Genomic DNA, 14882 nt, shown 5'->3' on the forward strand with positions numbered 1-14882 from the left:
CCGCCCGCCGTCCCCGCTCCGCGCCGCGGCGAAGGGCGTCCCGCGCGGCGCGGCCCCGCCGGCGCCCTCCCCTCAGGTGCGTGTGCGCGCCGCCGCGGGGACCCGCCGCGCCCGTGCGGAGGGGTGCTGCCCCCGGCCACGCAGAGCCCGCGGGGGCAGCGCCAGCGGCGTTTCCTCCCCGCGGGGAAGGGCGGCGGAGGATGCACTGCCCCTCCTCCGCCCCCCGGGAGCGGGACACCTGTGGGAGCGAGCCCCGCCCGGCAGGCCGCCCCCCGCCCCGCGCGGGGACGGCAGCGGCGGGCCCCTCGGCCCCCAGCAGCCCAGCGGGGGTGGGAGTGGGGGGCGAGGGCGCCCCGTACCTGGCTGACTCTTCAGTACCCGGCACGCGCAGCCATTTCGCCGCCACAAGCAACGGAGCAGCCGCCCGGCCCCGCCACCGCCGCGGCGCAGCGACCCTCGGCCGCCCCGCCCCGCCCCCGACTGCCCCGCCCCCGGCGCGCGCCTCCGCTCTCGCGACGCTTCCCACCAACCCCACCCGCCTGCCCCGGGCAGGAGGCAGGAGGCCGTCACGTGGCGGCTGTCGCCGCGCTCCCATTGGCGGGAGCTGGAGACCGCCCCGGAAGGGAGACCCGTGGAGGGCGGGGTCGGATGGCCGCGGGCAGTGGCACCTCGGGACCGCGCCCGCCGTTCGCGGCCGTTACTCGGCCTCCCGCGGGCAGGGCCAACCCTCCCCGCCCCTCATCGCCCCGCCCCGCGCCCCGCCCCGGCCCCGGCCCGAGCCGCGCGTGGCGCCGCCTGGTCGGGAGAGGGACGCGCCGCTCGGCCTTGCCAGGCTCCCTGGCAGAGCTGGCGCAGGCCGGGCGGAGCAGCTCCCCGCCCGCAGCGCAGCGCCCCCGCCGGCCCCCGCCCGGTGCCGCCCCCGGCACCACTGTGGGTCGGCGCGGTCACGGTCGGGACCTGCCCGGCGGCACACGGGTGGTGTGGCACAGGCCTCGCAGAGCCCTGGGGAGTCAGGGGGCCGGCGAGCGGTCGTGCCCGCCTCGTCCGGCTGGGCCGCAGGCCTGCCCGCTGCTGGCTCAGGAACAGCTCCCGGGCCAGGCTTGCGTGGCCGGCTGGCGTGCTCAGAGCAGATGGGTCAGAGGCTAACGTCTGGGTTCAGTCAGATGAGGCACAGACGCGGCTGAAACTTCCACACCCTTCCTCCCGTACCACTCATTTTTAAACTGCTACCAGATTCCTGTGTATATCAGTTGAGCGACTTAACCCAGCAAATACGCAGTCAATTTCAAATCCTCATGAGTTAGGATGGAGATGTGTTTAGGTGTATGTACTGTTGGGGCCTGAGACTTCCATTTGTATGGAAATGGTAATCTCGTGTAGCTTCCCAACATTACTACATTTCGGCAGCAGCTCCTTCAGAGACTAACCTGACAACAGCAAGGACACAAATGAGGAAGTGTGTTGAATGATATGCAATAGATAGTCTAATGCTGTCAGCTAACAACGCTGTCCCCCCAAAAAAAAGAGACTCCTGGAGTCTGGACAGGTCTTTCTGAGACTTGGCATGTGAGAGTGGAGCTCAGGGGGAGGAACAACAAAAGTGGAGTTCCACTGTGACTACAGACGCAGACAAGGCAGCAATGTGGTTGCAACAGCTTCTGGAAGACAGAAAAAAAGAGCCCCCAAAGCTGAATTCAGCAAGAATCTGAAACTTTGTATAGTGGGGGAGGGAGTAGGGAAGGAAAAAAGAAAGAATCATGAAAAGATGCTGGCCTTGTAGCTTTTTCTGTACTGGGGGATTTCAAAGTCTAACCTGCCCCACTTTAGAGACAGAATGACAGGCAAACCAAAAGAGACAACCCTGACCTCCTTATAAGTTACCTTTTTCTTCTGGGCACCACCTGAGCCCTATAAAAAGGATATGAGAATTTTTGCTACTGGATCTTCATTACTTTTCTGGATAATTCCCGCTTCTGCCTAGCTTCTGGTTTTGCTTAAGCTGTGTTTTTTAGTTCTGTTTAGTCCTTGATCATAAGGTGTTTCTGGGTTGTGTAATTATTTTAGATACTTCAGAAGTCAGAGGATGTGTATTTGCTTACTCATTTAGCCTACGGGTAGATAAACTAAATTTTAAGTTACCATAAAACCTATAAGCTGTGTGACAAAGCCCGCAAACAACGCAGACTACATACACAAAAGAAACAAAAGATTACTGGTTTTAAAGTATGTCACAGTGTTAGCTAAGTGGGACAAATAAAAGGTTTTTCATATTCCCAGGAACTGCAGGTCCCTATGGGATGGGGGGGAAAGTAAACAAATAATAGAATCAAGTTTCACTCAAGTTAGTCATCATTTAGGTGCCCGTTGAGACCAGCCTGGCTTGGAAATATACTGTCATTTGAGTGAAGAAATTTTCACAGTTTGCACATCTTCGGTTAACCAACAAAATACTTCTTTTTGACCAACTCTTTCATTCAAAACTTTTCAGTTTTCATGAAAACTAAAGATTCTGGAAGAGGCTTTTGTTGGTTTTTATGTATCAAAATTTACAGTTAAGTAAAACATTTCCAATGTGAAATAGTTCTGGAAGCAATGTAAACATAAAAAAGCATGCTTTAAAAATAAATTAAAGCCTTTTATTCCCTTTGTTTCATAATTCCCCTTAGACTATTCAGAATAATGAGTACCTATGGCTTCCTGCCAAAACCTTGGAAAAAATGAAGATTTACCCTCATCAGGAAACTATGAAACATGACCCACAGCGTGCCATTGTTTGTCAGAAAAGAATGGGGGTTTATATGATAATAAAAATGGGTATAGCTTTGAAATAATGATATTTTATTTTTTACAATCGATTGAAATAGTGCCTGTGTAAAAGCACAAGGAAACATGACTGGTCAGCCAACACTGCTTAAAATCTGTATGAATTATGAAGAAATACGAGTCGGTTTCTGAGCTCTGATATTTTGTGTCCTGTTCAGTCTTACATTTCTCAGGGCAGGGTCTGGCCAGTCAGCGCCTGTCCCGCTACCCCCAGCCAGGGAGCAGGGCAAGCTCGGGACAGCCCCAGCCTGGGGCGTCAGGCATCTGTGGGGATAGGGACGGGTCAAGGCCAGACTGGGAACAGCAGTCCGTGTGTCGGGGGGGTGAGGATCAGGCCCAGTGAGGGGAACCAAGCATCAGGTGAAGCTGGACAGGGCCACGCACCTGTAGTGTTTTCTGCCTGTTCTTTTCGTATGACAGATAGGCATCTTTAGAATCTTTCTGTCAGAACTACTGTCATGTCCCTGGTACTATCCTGAATCACTGTCTGCACCTGTCTTTTAAGCTTGATATTTTCAGGATCACTGGCTTGGATCAACTTGTTGAAAGATAATCTCAGACTGACTTGTATGTCATCTCTAAGCTATTGAATGCCAGTTCTATAAAAGGTATTGAATAACTAGTCTGTGACTTTATGGCCATTTTCTGTCCATTTTATTACTAGTCCCTTACTTAGATTTTTTTCCTCTGTACATGAAAACCACACAGTTGCATGTTTGGGTTTTTTATGATACTGCCTCTGAAAAATGTCCTTCTGTAACTACAGCTTTCTTCAGTTCAGACAAGACTTTATATGCTGTAAGCTCCACGTATAATAATAATGATTGCCTCCTCAAAGGAAGGTAGGCGATTTATAGTCTGTATTCCTGCCTTTAACAGGAGGCATAGCATCTACTTCTTGTCTCAAAACCCAGGTAAACCTTTTCCACTGACACCCTTGAAGCAAGCTGAGAAGGATCTGCCATGCTTGATACTATTTCCACCCCCACCCCCTGCCCCCAAATCTAAAGCTCATAATGTCATAATTTTATTAATGACTTCTACTGGCTTCTCTGCTTATAACATAACCCTCCTGCTCCCCAGCCCAGCTACTGGCTTCTACGTCCGTACTGCTTCTGGACTGTGCCAGCATGAACATTTGTGAAATCAAGCAGTAAATGAGATTGAACTGAGAAGGCTAGGAAACAACCTGCTTCCCTTCCTTTTTGCTGATCCACTTCACCAACATAATAAATGTGTCAGCGTGGCACTGGGGATAGCACAGAGACAGCCAAGAGCAGAAACTGCTTAACAGGGCTTATTCTGCCCCAAGTGCATACCCATGTGTTGACTTGCTTTGCCATTTAGACCCTGCTCAGCATCTCCTTAAAACACTCTTGACACATGTACCAACTCCAGAACTGGAACTCTTCACCCAAGTGCATAACTTCATTAGTCACCCTTTGGCCTGGGCTGGATCGTGGTGTTTGTTTCTGACAAGAGTTCAGTTATGGCATTATGGTATAATGTGATGGGATTTCCTTGTTTCTTTTCAGTGAATGTTTCATGAAGCTGTTATTTCCAGTGACATGTTTGAGAAGTCATTTTTATTTGCATGTTCATGGATATTTTAACTTTTTTTTCAACAGTGAAAACCGAATAATCTTTATATATATCTAACTATGTTGCAGCTATTACTGATTTTTCTTTCCCTGGAGTTTGATCTGTAACCCTTGTAAGTCATCTTCCAAAATAATATGCATAAAAGGCACAAACTATATACTGCGTTCATTCTTCAGTTCACCAGTTATGTCCTTAATAAATGAGTCTCCGAACCAACTTAATGGGCTTTTTAATGCAAAATGGAATGGATCACATACTTATCAAAAGATGCGTTGTACTACGTAGAGATGGTTTCAGACGCTATGAAATTCTTATCCAAAGCCTTGGAAGGCTCTCTGGATTCACATCCTTTCTGTGCATTGTGTTTACTTAGAGGATGCGATAACACCGTCACTGTGTTACACAAGAGAGTACAATAATAACTGGAGCTGGCTGGGAAGCAAAATTTTTATTCTACAGGAAATTCCAGCTTGTCAATATTTTGTTTCATCGAGCACTGGAACAAAACGCATTGGCTGTGCAGCCTTTCTGGCAAAAAGGGAACAATCTATTTCTTCACCAGCTGACAAGCCTGAGGAGCCAAGAAACCAACTGAGCAGCTGGCATATTGCCAGGGAGCCAGACAGCCAGTCAGTTGAGCTACAGTAAGCAGCCAGCTTGGTTGGATTTCTGGCCAGCAGCCACAGCCAGATCACGGCTTAAGCTTCTGTAGGAAGTTTTGATGGAACCAAGGTGATGCAGCATTTCCAGTGCCAATCAGTTCAATTAGAAAATGGTCAAATACCCTCTTGATAACTGACTACTGTCAGAAAAGAATGTAACTGTACTGAACTTTGTGTTCCTTACAGATTTCTTCAGCTTTTGCCTTGTGAGTTATGCACACATTTATTGCTAGAATTAGCTGATTAATTAAATTAATTTTCCCTTAAGGATCAATGATGTTACCTAAGCTTATGAGGGAGTTTTCAGGGTGTTCTTCACTGCTACTTTTGTGATTATTGTTATTCAAATAACGTTGCATGCCAGCAATACCTAATAGTATCTGCTTGTGTGTGCCTGCTAACCAGAAGGTACAGTTATTGTTATAGACAATACACTATTAGATTGAAATAAATTCTGATGTTTGCTATCAGCTGACACACTGTCTCATTGTCTTCAGTCTGCACTTGTGGATTAATTTAAATTAGGATGAACGTGCCAAAAATGCAATAATGAGAGAAATACATCTTCTGAACTAGGTAAAAGATAATGATCTTTACTGGGTAATTGGTAATGTTGCGGTCAAAACCGCCTTCACTGGAGAGGAAGGAGAAACCCCCCCTTCACTGTCAGAACTAGCCATGCTCAAATGCCGTTTGCCGAATGTAACCTTAAACATTATTGCAGAATTCTTGCAACGTTGCAGGTTTTTTTCCTTTTTGGTATATGCTTGGGAAAGGTATCAGACAAGTTTGTAAAAAAAATTATATCTTTGCCTTCCTGCTGTTTATGGTTATGGTATCATAATAACAGGTGTTCAGCTGATTTTTTCAAATGTTTAGATAATGTCTCTTGTAGGATAATTCTCATGATTTCTTAAGTCTGATGACATTGTATACTTTATACACCTCTCTCATTTGTTTCCAACCAGTTCCTGCATATTCCTCTTTAAAGCCCAAAGATGTCATATACCATCGTTACTTCAACTGCAGTAACTCCAGGGAACAATGAATTCCCTTGTAAGTGTTCAGTGGTAATTAAATTTTCTGCAACTTCATCTGTTTAAGTAGTCTCTAATACTCCTGCTGTGAAATCAGAGGAACAACAGATGCTTTACTGAGCTACATTTCAAATCTTATTCCTTCCACATGTAAATAAACCTGACTTTAATTTTCTCTCTCAAATTTAAGCTGCTGCTGAGATGCTACAGCAGTCTTGGTGAGTCCCATCCTCTTACCATCTGGATTCCAAATGAATTTTTTGGCAGTGGCTTTGCTTTTCATTGACCTTTATATTTTCTATGTGTGACCAGTTCATTGCTGTTTTTACAGAGTTTATTCTTGAACTGGAAATTGTTTGCATTGTGATTTCATTCCCACAATGAAAATAGTTTAATGTAGTGTTCATGGTGTGCTTTATTCTTCATTTCTAGTGGATTTGTTACACAACTTGCTGTGCACCGCTGCAACGGATCTTAAAATGTCCTCTTCATCTCTGAAGCAGTAACTCAAGCATATGTTTAAGGTTTAAGTCAGTCTAAATATGTCCATTTGGATTGCCTGGTTTTATATTCCGCACCCAAATAACTGCTGTCATGTGTCATTTAAGTCTCTCTGAGTCTTCATTTCCTCAGTGTTGCTACATACTTAGAGATTATTTCATTTCCTCCCTGATTCAGTATGTAAAAGAAATGGTTTTTAAACATGAGCGCATTTTAATGAAAGCGTTATTGTCTTTTCCATCAAAATATTGAATGGAAACTACCAAATCCTTGTACTGCTTGGTGACACCTTTTCCACAATAATAGAAGTATTAATAGCTTCTCTGAAATTGCATTTTCAGTTCTCTCAAAAAAATAAAAAGAAACTAAGAGTGACAAGGAATCACTCGCCAAAGACAAACTAGGAGTGCCTCTCTCCTCCATCCACATGTTGTATAAAAGCTCACTGTAATACAAAGAATCCCCAAAAGCCTTATATCAGAGAGAGGGAATTATTACCCCGGGGGGCTGCCGTTGTGAAAAATAGCCACTGTAACACTCCTTTCCAAGGGCCTCTGTGCGAATTACTGTTTGAAGATGGAAAATCGGCCAGAATGAGACAAAGAATGGAAATACCTGAAAGAAATACCGTGAGGTCTTCCCCACCACCATAAGATTTCTGAGTAGCAGAGCAACAAAGATGTTCCACGGTATTATCAATAGATATAGCTCACTGGTTTGTGACAGTAAATTGAGGTTTTTCAAGAGTCAAACAGCTTAAAATTACAAATCTTGTTAAGACCATGTATTTCTGGGTACTTTAGACCATGTACCAATGATGTATTAGTTACTCTTTTAATTAAGAAAAGTATTTTTAAAGTTGGTTGAAAGGCAAGTATCTTCTTTGTGGTCACTGATGCCATAAAGCCATGGAAGTATATATATGAAAAAAACCAAAATATTTTTCATTGGTTGAAAGGGGAATAATGCATTTTCTGCTTGCTCAGTTGCAAGAAACTGCATTAGGAATATTTGAAAATGCAAAAAAAGTATATTAAAATCAAAATGTTTGAACTTTAACAACACATCATTTATGACGGGTAAGACACTGTTCTATCTATAAATGAATGGAAAATGAGAATTAGTTTATTCTTTCAGATGATTGCCCAGGTCATATGCTGCATAATAAAGTAGATGTGCTATAGATAAGTCAGAATTTGATCCTGAAAGCTGTGTTCTAAGAGTATTAATTTTTTTTTTTTTCCTTATCTGCCAAATAGTTTCCAGAATTACCAGCACCTTTTTATTTCATGAGCTTTGAATACATGGAAATGTTGAGGCTTGTCCTTGCTAGATGGTTATCTTCAGAGACTGCAGTCAAAAGGTTTCATGTTTTCCTGCTATTAAAAGTGAGGTAAGGATTGACCAACTGTGATTTTCTGTTTTTTAGGGGCAGTGAAGATGGGGTACAGGGGAGAAATTAGTAGCTGAAGCCTCTATAATACTCGTATTTCTTTATGCTAAAAAGTGTACAACAGTCATGAGTGTAGAACCATCTGATCCTTTATGAGTTGAAGTTAATTATATAATGAAGTCACTGAAAGGTAATGTACTGATGATGGGTTCTTTAGTAATATACCCTCTGAAACACATAATACTAAAGGAGAAAAAAGGAAATGGATTTCCTTCCCCCTCCAAGCCTAATTTTACCATTTTTATCTCAGAAAATGAAGTCACATTAATCTGATATAGCTTATTCATTGGCAAAATGATGTTGAATTTTCAGGGCATCAAAAGCATTTTTTATGGTTGAAAGCTGATTGATGTGGTAGGTTTGTGTAGGGAAGAACTTCAGGTTTTCAGAAGAATCACTGACGAGTTTGCTTATGGCTTTTGTTAGGAAATAGTGTAATGTCTTCCCCTCCTAGTTCTCTTAGGCTCTGGCAAGGCAGGTTTGCCTGAAGGCACACTTTCTGCTCCTGTCTTCTTCATCATTCAGGGAGGGGAACCCTTTGGAGCTTTGCAGCTTTGAATGGCTGATCTTCCTTATCACAAAAAAATTGAGTGTTTTTTATGAGGTGCAGCGTTAGAACACATAAGGCCACTCCTGACAGCTGGTATGTGATAGGGGAAGACGCTGAACCTGAGAAATGGAAAATTTGCCAGGTTCCAGAGTACAGATTATAGCCTCCTTTTTTTGTTATTGTTTCTTAATTCAAGGCATTTATTCTGTTCCCTTCTCTCTCAGGTGTGCCAAGAGAGGGTAATTTTCTATGTAAATGCACTTGAAGAGATTGCAGAAACCTGATATATATTGATGATATTAAGGATGAGTTTCTAAGTAAACTTAATTTCAGTTTTATAGATGATGAGCTTTAAGATAGGATTGCAAAATTTGAAATGAATTATTTATAATCAATGTAAATAATAAATTGCAACTTAGCATGGCTACATAATATATTTGAGGACAGTATATATGTGTATGTGAGAGAAAAAAACCACACTGTGGTAAAGAAAATAGCTTATATTCATTGAAGTGTTCTAATGAGGCCTTTAATTTTTAATGTGAGTGTTTTCCAGTTCCATTCAAGGAAGATAATGATGCACACTGCAGGTGAAGGAGGCTTGTCAGAGCTAGAAGTGCTGCTCACATTGTGGATGGAGGAATAGAGTACCATATAGACAGACCATTATGGTCCCTCGCTCTTCAGAAGCATCTGGGAGAAGGCAGAAAGGGACTTTAAAGCTACCATGCACTGCACCGTCCTCCCTCTGTTCTCTAGAGTGCTTCGTAAGTTCTCCCCACACAGTGATCTCTAGAGCAATCCTGACATGGTGGTGTACACCTGTTTGTAAAGTATGTCTTGATTCATTAGAAAGACCGTCCTGTTTTAAAAATACTGTGTACTATATGTATTTGTATACTGTGTGTGCATAAAGGACTGCTGGTTTTTGGACTATATTCATTAGCTATTAAAAACAAAACAAAAAACCTCTCTGAAGTGTGATCATATACCTCTTTTCATTCAACGTCCTTATACCATGGATGATACAGAACTAATGTGAGATGATCCTAAGTCAAAAGTTAAGTTCTGCCAACAGGACAGAGCACTGAGGAGCATGATTGCAGATTATTTTTTTTCTATCTGTGTGCTGTTTTTACCAGTAACAAAATATTCAGTCAGTGTGACATAACAGGACTCCTTTGAAATACCTGACAAGAAGCTGCACAAAGCACTTACGCAGTTGCATATAGTACAGTTTGCCACATTGCTCTTGAAGAATGAACGCAAAGCTTGCTTTAATATTCAGAGTCCTTCTGTAGTTTTCTGAAATTTAGGACTGAAGAAGCTTCTTCACGCCTCTTCTGTTAAATTTCCTACCACTGCAGAAATGTCAGCATTTCCATCCCAGATCCAACAGCCCAGACCATATTCCATCTCTGACAGTAGTTAACAAAAGATGTGTTACATGAAGGTGCCCGTTAGCCAACAAAGACCAAATACAGAAAGCATTTATTTATAACTTCTGACATGTAATAATTTTCTCAAGTTTCACAGTCTGAGACACAAGGTTTCTACAAATGTTCTTTCTAGTGATACAGAATTATTTCTCTAGCTAGTGTTAAATTTCCTTTTTGTTAAAAATGAAAACAACAGCTCTGCACTACATTAAAAGCAGATTAGAATGAGAAATGACTGATTTTTCACTTTTAACTGAAAGGCTAAATCCATGCAAAAAAGGAGAGCGTTGTTAAATACATTGGCATCCATGCAGGGCTAAATTTAGCTACGCTATACCGTATACAAGGCTGAATAGCTCAGTATTTAAATTTTTTACATATGCACAAAAAGCCCCAAACTCACCTCTCACTTGAGATCACAGAGAGATTTATCCACTTTATCCAATGCAAAATTCTGACAGGATTGACCATCACTGGCATTTAGACACACTGAGAAGTGGCATAGGATCATTAATGACAGCAGATGCTTGAGTTTTCTGCTTCTGTCTCACTGGGAGGAGGAAGGAAAGCTCCAGCAAAATGTTGGGATAAAGTATCTTACTGGGACGCTGTTACGTGTCAAATCAGACAGCTACAGAATTAGTAACATCATTCCAAGCTATGCTTTTTGACTTTCTTTGGAGATGTCATATCCTGGTATGGAAACTACTTAGCTCATGACTTTTTAATAGCACTTGTAAAGGACTGGGGCTTTTTCTTTCCTCTAACAGTGCCTTGGTGTCATTCTGGAAGAGAAGTTGTCAGTATTTCAACCTTAATTCTGTTCTTCTCTGGGGAACCTGCAGATGCAGTTTCTGCCAGATTGCTGGTGGTCAAAGGGGAAGATCATGCTCTTCTCCCTTCTGCCAATCTTTTATCCCAGTACAGCATCCTCCTTGAGTCAGCCCTGGCACTAGATCCTTCTATCACTTGATTAATTTCATTAGCCCAGCAGATCCCGACCATGTTGTTGCGGTCATTGACTCTTTTTGACCACATTTGGGAGTTATGCTGGTTGACAGAAAGATCTGACAAAAAACAATGCTGGAGCTAAGTAAGTAGCAGGTCAAGACAGGGATTGGACATGTGAAATCACAGCCTAAAATTTCTGTTCTTTTAAGTTGCACTCTAGCACATGTCTGGAAAAGTAGGTGAGCAGCTCCATGGTTTATAGGGAGTGCAAATAAGGGAGCATACCAAACTGTCTGCAGTTTCCCACTGTGCTGGAGCTCTGCAAGCACTAGGTGGCCTGCTTTTAAAGGAAATGAGAAATCCCATCCTTTTCAGTGTGCAAGAGAGGATTAAACGCACAATTTACAGAAGTTATGCATCTGTTTTATAAATCACGTGCTTCTGTGATGAATTCAGGGAGTATCAGTTTTTATTTATTGTGGTGCAGTGAAATCACAGAATATTGTACTCACTTCATAAATATTAGAGAAGATTTATCTTTGTTTCAAGACTAGGCTGGATGGGGCTTTCAGCAACCTGGTGTAGAAGGTGTCCCTGCCCATGGCAGGCGGGTTGGACTGGATGATCTTTAAGGTCCCTTCCAACCCAAACCATTCTGTGATTCTATGATTGTTTAGACACAGGAACAAGTCAGTAAATGAAAACTACCTGTGTGCAGGCTTTTGCTGTACCTTAATTTAAACTTCCTTCATAGCAGTGTAGTTGAATTACTTCATACTTGCTGTGACAGATGCAATTACCACAGCTTAGCTGATCTGTATCGTATCCTATGACATGATCATGAGTATGAGCCATTGAAGACTGTATTTTCAACTCAAGAGCCACAGCAGCTATTAGGGATTAAATCTGTATACTGAAACAATATCATCTGTGTTTTCAGAAATGCATTTCCTCATCCTCATACTCCATCCAGTAAAATGAAACTGGAACACCTCTGTAAAATGATAATCATGTGCTTCAAGGTGTTGGATGCCCTTGAAGGCACTGAGGGCCAAAGCAGAATGAAATATAAGGGATGCAGCTGCCCTGCAAAGTGTGGTGTTATCAACAGGTTTTTTGCTCCAGGTTTATTTTTGACTATCAGAAGGGAAGGACAGGAGAAAAAGATGCAATTCAGAAAAAGGAACTGCATTTTGGCTGAGGCATTGAATGTCTTCTGGGAAAGTCCTCCTAACAGTTGTAATTTGTGTATCTCTAAAAGAAAATTACTTCTATTCAATACAAAAAAACGCACCTCAACTTATTATAAAGGTCTTGAACCACTAAATAAATAAATAAATAAATAAATAATAATAATAATAATAATAATAATAATTCCATTAATATTGAAAGCAAACCAAGCTTTGGTGAAATAGTAAGGGACTGTAAAAAGAAATTGCAACAGCATCATTATACACGCATCTTATGCTCAATGATGCTTTAGATGCCAGAATCACCCAGTGCCCAAAAATAAGGTGCAGCAGAATTCTAGCATGGCACGGACCCTAACATTCTCGTTTTTCTCTATGTAATGTGGGAGGTGGGAACGTGACAGCAGCAACAAGTGAGTCTGGCAGCCAGAATGGGAATATAAACAGGCTGGTAAAATGTCATGTAACATCTTTCCAGCACTGGGCTTCCTCCCAGGCAAACTCGTTACCAACCCGAAGGCAGCCTAATGGTCAGGCTCCCACAAGTTGCAAAGCAAGTAGGTCTACAGAGGATAGGAGTCCTCTTTAAATGAAGGGAAAATATTTTTTATTTCCACTTCCCCAGGGATTAGTCTGGATATCAGAAGCATTCAAACTGGTATTAGATTAACAGATGTAAAAGAACCACAAGGATTTATGTTCCAGGCTTTTCTCCGTTTAATCCAGCCAGGGAAAAAGTCTGTAATAAAATCCCAGATTGACCGCCATCTGAGCAAATATAGGACATTGAATCTCACTTTCAAAATATATACATTTTGAGAGGGAATTTATGTTGAAAAAATAAGTCTTGACCTATTGTTGATCCTGCTGGCAAATGGTATGGGTTAATAATTTAACTTCTATTTAAAAACTAGCACTTCATCAAACTTTAATTGATCTTAGTCAGCCATTAGCTATGGTTCTCTTATTGACTGAGAAATAAATGGTGATGGATTGTCCTGACATAATTAATTGTTATTGTATTTTTCAGGAATTTAGGCTCATTTACCCAGGCTACTCTTTCCACAATGTTCAGAAGATTTAATTAATATTCCTATCAATATTTTAAATAGGCTCAAGATTCTGAGAATTACATAGTAATCGTTTTCATGGCTGAGTGGCCACAGGGAGATGAAATTATATTGAAAAGTTTAATGCTGAGGACATTTGATACCTTCCTAAGAAAAGTCTGGGAAGGTTTTACGCTTAAACTAAAATTTATGCTGTTCATTTCTTGATGCTGTGGTGGAGTGGGGCTGGCACAGGTATTGTCTACACAATCTCTCCCTGTGTCACTTTCTAACTCCTTTATACACTTTTTAAGGAACATATTTGATTTTTATTTGTAGAGAAACTCATTCAATTATTTTTTTCTGATGAGCTAAGTAAGAGAAGAAATGAGAGATGTGACTACGACTGGCATCTGGGAAAATAATTTTAGATTTCAGCTGGATTTTATGAGGCAATTGGTGCTGTCTCATACTCTTCCACCTCTTGATCTCGAGCATCTCTCCTGTACCAACACTTCCAGGGGTTTATGGCGTACGGGTTACCTGAGGGAGGGTGCACAAAACATGGTGGGGTGGATGGTGGAGGCCCAGAAGAGAGGAAGCAAGAGAGGCCGAATGACAAAACAGAATCACGTAAAGCTCACCTCCTTAGAAAGTCAGCACTTTAAAAACTTGTGTAACACAGAATTTTATTCAAGTGCTTGGGTTTTAATTTTAGGAAAGGGTTGCCTACACAACCCCTGACCAGGGCACCCTCCTCCAAACCAGCATGCTGGCTAACATGGAGTCAGCCCCAGAACCCACCCACTCCCCTCAGTGTTCGTGGAAGCTGGCAAAGGAGAAAGGATGACCCAAAACCATTAGCTACCAAGATTTTTGTGCAGGTATTCTGAGGTAACTTGTGAATCTACTAAGCTTGAAAAAAGTGGCTTCTCCTCACTCTAAAGAAAACTTGTTTTAGATGCAGCTCCATTGCCTCTTCAACTGCACTTGGATTTTCTTTTTAATTCATCTGAAAATAGCACCCTAATGTTTCTGATTGACCAAATTCACGCTTGTAAGCAAAGTTAGCTGGAAAGTAAGTTATCAAGTGTAAATCAGAAGCACATACTCCTGTAGTGTTTACAGGCTCCTGCATGGACACTTGCTGACTTGACCTTCAGAGAACTGACAGCTTCCACAGTAGGTCAGAGAAGCTGTGCCCACGAAGCCTCAGCAAAGCAGTGCTCCCTCGAGTGAGGGAAAACATGCCATTCGTTGCATAGTTATGCTATTAGCAGATTATTATTACCAGGGACAGTGCATTAGAGATTCAGAGGTATTACGTGCCTGATTTTTAATTAATGAACTGATTTACTCAGAGGATAGCGTGACTGCCAGGAGAAGGTATATCTGCTGTTACACTGATGTTGCTAGGCAGCAGACAGATTTTTTTTTTGGAATGAAATTGAAGAAAGGAAATTGCACTTGGCAAAATATAATTGGGAAATGAGGGTAGGCACCCGAGAAGGGCTGAAAGCTTTGAGACATGGGAGAGGCAAGTAACAGCTAAAGGGCAGAGTGGAGGAATGAGTTCAGAGGGGCAAGTGCAGCCACAGCTGTGCGCTGCTGTCACCGAAAGGAAA

The 14882-nt window shown here is 42.4% G+C and overlaps 1 protein-coding gene across 5 annotated transcripts in view; it reads right to left on the bottom strand.

Moving 5' to 3' along the window:
• AKAP11 (A-kinase anchoring protein 11) overlaps positions 1-12281 on the bottom strand; it is a 57139-nt gene extending 44858 nt beyond the window's left edge. For 2 of the 5 annotated variants that reach the window (XM_080376817.1, XM_080376818.1), the window contains exon 1: positions 360-12281. The gene's annotated coding sequence lies outside the window, so the exon portion shown is untranslated. The remainder of the gene's footprint in view (positions 1-359) is intronic. The other 3 variants (XM_080376821.1, XM_080376819.1, XM_080376820.1) reach the window with 2 other exon arrangements.
• Positions 12282-14882: the final 2601 nt, after the last annotated feature.

This window comes from Falco punctatus, assembly GCF_963210335.1.
Source record: "Falco punctatus genome assembly, chromosome: 2".
NCBI lineage: Eukaryota > Metazoa > Chordata > Aves > Falconiformes > Falconidae > Falco > Falco punctatus.